Below are 6,250 nucleotides of genomic sequence, written 5' to 3'. Positions count from 1 at the left end.
GAGTATCTCAAGTTTCATTTCCCTAAGTTTTTAGCACCTTAGTGCTTTTCAGTGGGAGATTTTTAAACTGTGTTTCCAAAGTTATGGTGTTGTGGTTTCTTTTAGGTGCTGTCATTGTTGTAAGTCTCCTGTGACACAGTACCTATTATTTTGTGTACATTGGTAGGTATTTGCTTTTAGTTCTGACGCTTCCTAACCTGACAGCTTGACTCCACGGTTGTAATAATGACTTATTAATTATTTTGTCAAAATATTTAAATGTGTAGAGTCATTAAGGTTGGAAAAGACCACTAAGATCATCTGGTCCAACCGTCAACCCATCACCACAGTGCTCACTAAATCACCAATGTGTTTCCTGAAAATGTAATGTCGCCTCAAGCCTTAACTACTTCTGTAGGTAAGTATGTTAATACTGAAGCCTTAGTTGTTTTTTTGTTGGTGGTGGTGGTTTGGTTTGGTTTTTTTTGTTTGATTTTTTTTCTTTTTTTTTCACAAGAGAAGGTCAAAGTCTAATGAAATTGCATCCAAGGTGTGCAACCCATTGGTACCAAATATACATCTCTTTACAAGGCTGTGATGTTTCCAGTGCCTCTTAAGGGAAGGATGCCCACTATGGTCTCTGGATTTACTTTCTTAAGATGTGCAAAACAGTGCACTTTTACTTAGGCTTGTCCATGGGATGACTGATTTGTTCTGGCTTAATCTTTGCACACAGCAATATGTGACGTAGAGCTGATTCAGGAAATTCAGGTCAAACTGTTAAAATGAGTCCTATAATGGGAGGCATTGGGAACTTTTTGGGCACCTGTAGCAGCTCTGTCTGGGTTGTGGAGGTGCATAGATAGTAGCTATCAGTCTGTGCTTTGCCAATTCCTGAAATTTGTCATGAAACAAACAGTGTATTTTAACTAAACAGAAGGTAGATAGGATTCCATTTATTGTATTGCACAAAACTCTACTAGGTACAGTCAGAAACTCGGCATGAGCTCTTTAGCAGTCTGAGGTGTTAGAGGCTGTTTCTGCTCTGTCATTCATTTTAGTTTTGTGTCCTGGCAAAGCCCTGAACCACCCTGCACCTGAGGTATGTGAACCATTTGTTCCCTATCCAAAAACTCATAAAATATCGAAATGTGCACCTAAATGATCAGAAGTGTGACCTGCATTGGTAGTGTTCCTGTTTCTGTGAATTTAAATCCTGTGGGTTTAATAACACACCGGTGTATCTTTGGCTTGGCTTAATAAATCAAAAATAAATCTTTTGATTTATTAAAAATGTCTCACTGAGGAGAGGCATGCTTACAACTTTGTGTTAATAGGTGTGGGATGTCTTTACACCACATATTCTGTGTGAAAGAGAGCACCTTGGCTTCAGCTGGAAGTTGTTGCTTGTCATCAAAACCTATGCTATGGAAGTCCCTGTGTAGGAAGCACAGAGTGTCTTGCAGCCATTACGTGTTATTTGTAAGTAAGTGAGAGCTGAAACAGCTTCTAAAGCCACTGCCCTGAAAAACCGGGCGATAGATGGAATCAGCAGGGAGCTTGCTGGGGTAAAACAAGGTTGGTGACTAGAACACAACTGTGTGTGTGAAAATATGTCACGTCTTAGTGCTTGACTCAAATACTATGACTATGATGCTGTGGACAACTGAATATAGTAGAAAGGAACATCAAATATTCTCAGTGCAATAAAATGCATGCTAAGGGAGAAATATGTATGCTCGTGCTGGCTGCCCAGGGAGGTGGTGGAGTCACTGTCCTTGGAGGTGTTCAAGAGTCACATAGATGTGGCACTGAGGGATGTGATTACTGGGCATGGTGGGGGTGGCCTGATGGTTGGACAAGGTGATCTTAGAGGTCTTTTCCAACCTTAACAATTCCTTGATGGTAATCAGGCTGCAGGTCCTCTGATCCAGCATCCTGGATGGTCCTTGCTGCCCAAAGCATGCTCAGCTTCCAGATGAGAGGGAGTGCTGTGAATGATGGGGACTAAAGCACAACAAGTGCTGTTACAGGAACCTGGATAATACATCTAAAACACGTTCCTTTTAGATTACAGCACAACCAGGCTTAATAAATAAAACAATTCTGTACATACTTGCAGGTTTTGCAAAAGCTGTTTCACAAAGTTGATCGAAAAGCTGAGTCGGTTACAAAATGGTGAGAGATGCATGGGTTGGCAGGGATGTGCTTTGCTCCAGGGAACAGTTCTGAGCTCAGCATTAGGAGGGATGTTCCCATTCCAGATGAATATCCCATTCCAGAGAATAAAACACACCAGCTGCAAGAAGGATGCTGCGGTGATTTTTAGTGGCAGAGCAAAAAAAAAAAGATCACATAAATGACCCTGGTGAAAATAACACAAAGTCCTGCCCCTTCCTGGATTGAAACCTGAGGACCTGTCACAGGCAGGGAACAAGTGCAAGTGCTTTTGTGCTGAGTGCCAGGAAGGGTGCCTGCATCTGTGGGCGTGCCTCTCGGCTGCTGGGAGGGCAGGAAAGAAATTGGGAATAGTTTTATTCAGCAGGGAGACACGGGGAGCCATGTCCTCGTCCTGATGTAATTTTATCTAAATTCTGCCCGCTTTCATGCTTTGAAGAGGAATTTCACTACTGGAATAGACCTCATAGATTAGCAAGGAAATAATCGGGAAGCCTGGAGTGCCCGATGTACAAATAATGGTTTTCCTTCCTCTTCTTCCCTCTATGCCACACTTGTTTCTTTTGTCTTGCTATACATTACTCAGTGCCAGGAGAAAATGCAGCTCGTGAGGAGGACTTGAGGAGAGCTGTGCAGGTCGTGCCTCCCACCTCAGCCCCGTGAGCTGCCAGCAGTGAGAGCCCAGCCTTGTGCTGTGCCAACAGAGCATTGCACTGCAAATGATGAGAAAGAACTGTGTTATACTACAGGAAGCAATGCGTTTTACTGCATAAAATATGTGGCTGGAAATTTAAACATTGTGGGTGAATGGGTAAAATGAATAGCAAATGTTTACTTGCTGTACACAATGTGCAAAGTCTATTTACCTGTTGTTTAAATAGGGCTGTTTCCGAGACAACAGAGGTTAAAACAGGCTGCAGCCTGCTTTTCTGTACTTAATGAGGCACTCTCCATCACTGCTGCAGAAGGTAGGTAGAAGCATCCTGTAATAATTCAGATTTAAAGGAGCATTGGTGTGCACGGATGGAGGAGAACAGGCTGCAAACCCATTGCTGGCTCCTTCCAAGGTGTGTCTGGGAAATCAAGCATAAAACAGTGTATGCTTCTAAATTGTTAAATCATATTATGTTGGTCATAGCTTTTACTATGCAGCAGTTGTGAATTATAGGAGCAGATATTTTGTTTTGTTAGCCAGGATGCCTTGGGGGGAAGAAAACTCCTTTAGACTAAGAGTGATGGAGCACTGGAGCAGGATGCGAGACTAGAGAGGCTGTGGTGCCTCCTTCTATGGACATATTCAAGACACAACAGGAAGCCTACCTGTGCCACCTGTGGTAGGGTGCCTGATTTGGCAGAGGGGTTGGGCTCCATGACCCAGCTCCTCACTACAAGAAAGATTGCAGTTCTGCAGGTCCCAGCTCCAGCCCCCAACGGGTGTTTGCGGTGAGAAGCACTCTGAGAACTGAGGGATCAATGATCCAAAATATTTAAGTATTGCCTGTGTGGTTCTTAGAACTTCTGCCATTGCTTCTTTTTTAGTAGCTTATGTGTTTGAATTAAAAACCGCAGTGCAATGAAGTGGAATGCAAATAGCAAAAACCTTGTTTTTTATCCTGTGCTATTTCCATTTAAGAAACAAGCACAGCTGAATCATAATCTCCTTATCATCGTTTGATAGATGCACTGGAAAGCAAAACCATGAGATAACAGACACTTGGGTAAACGCATGAGGCTTTGGCAGGGCTCTGTCCTTCAGTAAATTCTGGCACCCTCTTAGACCCTAGTGCAAAAGTGAAGGCTCAGCACCTGCAGGTGCGGAAGGCGGCAATTTTGCGAGCAGCACTGGGCTCAGTACAGTTCACCTTGAGCTTGATGTGGGCTGAGGGATCGTTTTGATGGAGTTTTGGGAAGTGAAATCACAGTGACACATTTTAGTGTTCCTGGAGAAACAGCGACCGTTACTTCAGTGATTGTTTCAGAAACGCAGTCACGGGAAGCACGCCCGAGTAAAATGCTCTTCCGTCTCTTGTGCAGCGTTGGTCCCAGCTGCTCTTGATTAAAGGGGAATGGGTTCTCAGTACTTAAGGGATTAATAAGAGAAGACAAACCATCTTAATTAATAAGTCCTGACATTTAAGCTTCCTGAGAGCAGGATGATAAGAGAGTCATTAGAGGGTACCGAGAGGAGATATTATAGCAAAAGTTGCAGAATTGTTGGGTATTGATTGGCAAACTGTCTGCACACTTCTTTTCAGAAGGAGAGCCCTGCAGACCCTTCACAAAGCAGCAGAAGCAGATGGGCTTGTGTTGGGCTGTTTAATGGAGCAAAATGCTTTTCAGTTGACAGTCATTATGGCTATGGGGAGGATAAGGCATTTTCAGCAAGCTTAAAGATCAGGTGAGTTTGAGGTGCACGAGAACTTTTACTTAGCACATAATGAACATAAAATATGTACGTTGCAAATCCAAGTTACAGCCACACCATGACTGTGTCTGCTGAGAACACCTGTTTTGTTTTTCAGGAAGCTCTTTAAGACTCATAAGCTGTAACTTGAGCAGAAATTACAGCTTTGCACAAGGATGAATGTAAGTTGGGTTACGATCTCCGGTGCCTCCTTCAGCAATCGGGTGCCTCTGATGAACGCTGCCTGGCCACTGCAATTTGCTGTGCTTGTGTTCTTCCTTTGCTTTCTCCTTGGGGATTAATATCCGTTATGGCAACATCCTGGTTTCCTCTGCAAAGTGCTTTTGGGACAGCAATTCCCCATCATCCTTTGTAGCAAAGAACAGATCAAAAGCAATACCTCTCGAAATACGTCCATGCGTGTGCTATTGCATCGATACTGTTTTGTTCACTGGTCCTCGGTGCTCTGCTTTGTTCCAGAAAGTGGTGAAATTTAGTAATAGTGCAGACACTGCATGGCAAAAGTAGTGAGAATATAAATCTTTTCCACTCTTAAATGCTGAAGAAAGCATGCTGCCCTTTGGTTTTTAATAAAATCATTTCCTAGATCACAGCATCTGCCACATTTTGTGTTTTTTCATTGTTCAGTGTATGTGGGCTTCCCTCCATACGATGTGCAACAAACAGGCAGCAGGCAAAATGACAGTGATGAAAGGAAGAAGCAAAACTGATAGTATACAAGTGCTCTAACTGAATGAAAACACATTTCTGTTCTTATTCCATTCATGTGGGGGTGACCAAAGATGACAGATGTATCTTGATAGAAATAAAACCTAGACTGGTCATATTTGCCCAGACTGGGAAGGTTCTTATACTGCAGAAGCTTGTGTAAAGGGAAAAGGAGTGAGAATCAGATATATGTTTCTCTAAACACAAAGCTATTCTCTTCCTTCCCCCTCCTCCTGCATTATTAACTTGTTGCTCCGCACACAAGTTGGTGTAGTTTGAGAGCATAGACAGCTCTTCCTAGTAGGCTGCTGGTTGCCAACCTGTCCTGCATACTGCAGCTCAGATCCACCACATTGTGGAGAGACCCACCAGAGCCTTTTCAGCCCTTGAACTATTATTACATTCTGGTGCTTTTCTGGCACCACGGAGGATCTGGTGTGTATGAAATGTACCTTCGTGGCTCTGGAAGCAAGTGCCAACAGCATGGAGGGCCCAGGAGGTTTCCTCCTTGATTCTAATGGTGAGGAGAACGGTCCTAAGGAGAAAGCACAGCTGGGAGCAAGATGAGAGCTGGGCTGGGAGAGCAGGTTTTCTTCCTCAACATTAAGCCAGCAGCAGGAGGAAGCTCAGGTGGAGGTAGTTCACTCGTTTGATTGAGTGTGAGGAGAGAGGGGTGAACAGAGCCTGTGAGAGCAAGTCAGTGTGTGTGGATGTGCTGCCTTAGAGTCATCTTCTATGGGCTCCCTCTGCACTTGGGGAATCTTCTGGAGTTGTGTTTGTGTGCAGTGTGCCAATGGTGGACTTGACTGTGGGAGGTAAGTGTGCCTGAGCGCAAGGTGCGTAACTTATGTAGCTGTGTAATCCTGTCCTTCTTAGATGAATGTTTCACTTTTGCAAGTGTCAGAAGGAGGAATTGCAATGAAAAAGTTATGTCAAAAATTAAAAGCTTGGTTGTGAGGA

The 6,250-nt window shown here is 43.7% G+C and overlaps 1 long non-coding RNA gene across 1 annotated transcript; it reads left to right on the top strand.

Annotated features, from left to right (window-relative positions):
* Window positions 1–1,262: 1,262 nt before the first annotated feature.
* Window positions 1,263–5,172, top strand: LOC128087360 (uncharacterized). Its single transcript, XR_008209800.1, has 2 exons — window positions 1,263–4,555; window positions 4,680–5,172. It is a non-coding gene; the product is annotated as an uncharacterized LOC128087360 (long non-coding RNA).
* The last annotated feature ends 1,078 nt before the right edge of the window (window positions 5,173–6,250 follow it).

The sequence above is a fragment of the Tympanuchus pallidicinctus genome, unplaced genomic scaffold (assembly GCF_026119805.1).
Source record: "Tympanuchus pallidicinctus isolate F22 unplaced genomic scaffold, pur_lepc_1.0 scaffold1, whole genome shotgun sequence".
Taxonomy (NCBI): domain Eukaryota; kingdom Metazoa; phylum Chordata; class Aves; order Galliformes; family Phasianidae; genus Tympanuchus; species Tympanuchus pallidicinctus.
Note: the sequence above shows the minus strand (reverse complement) of the source record. Positions and strands in the feature narration are given on the sequence as shown.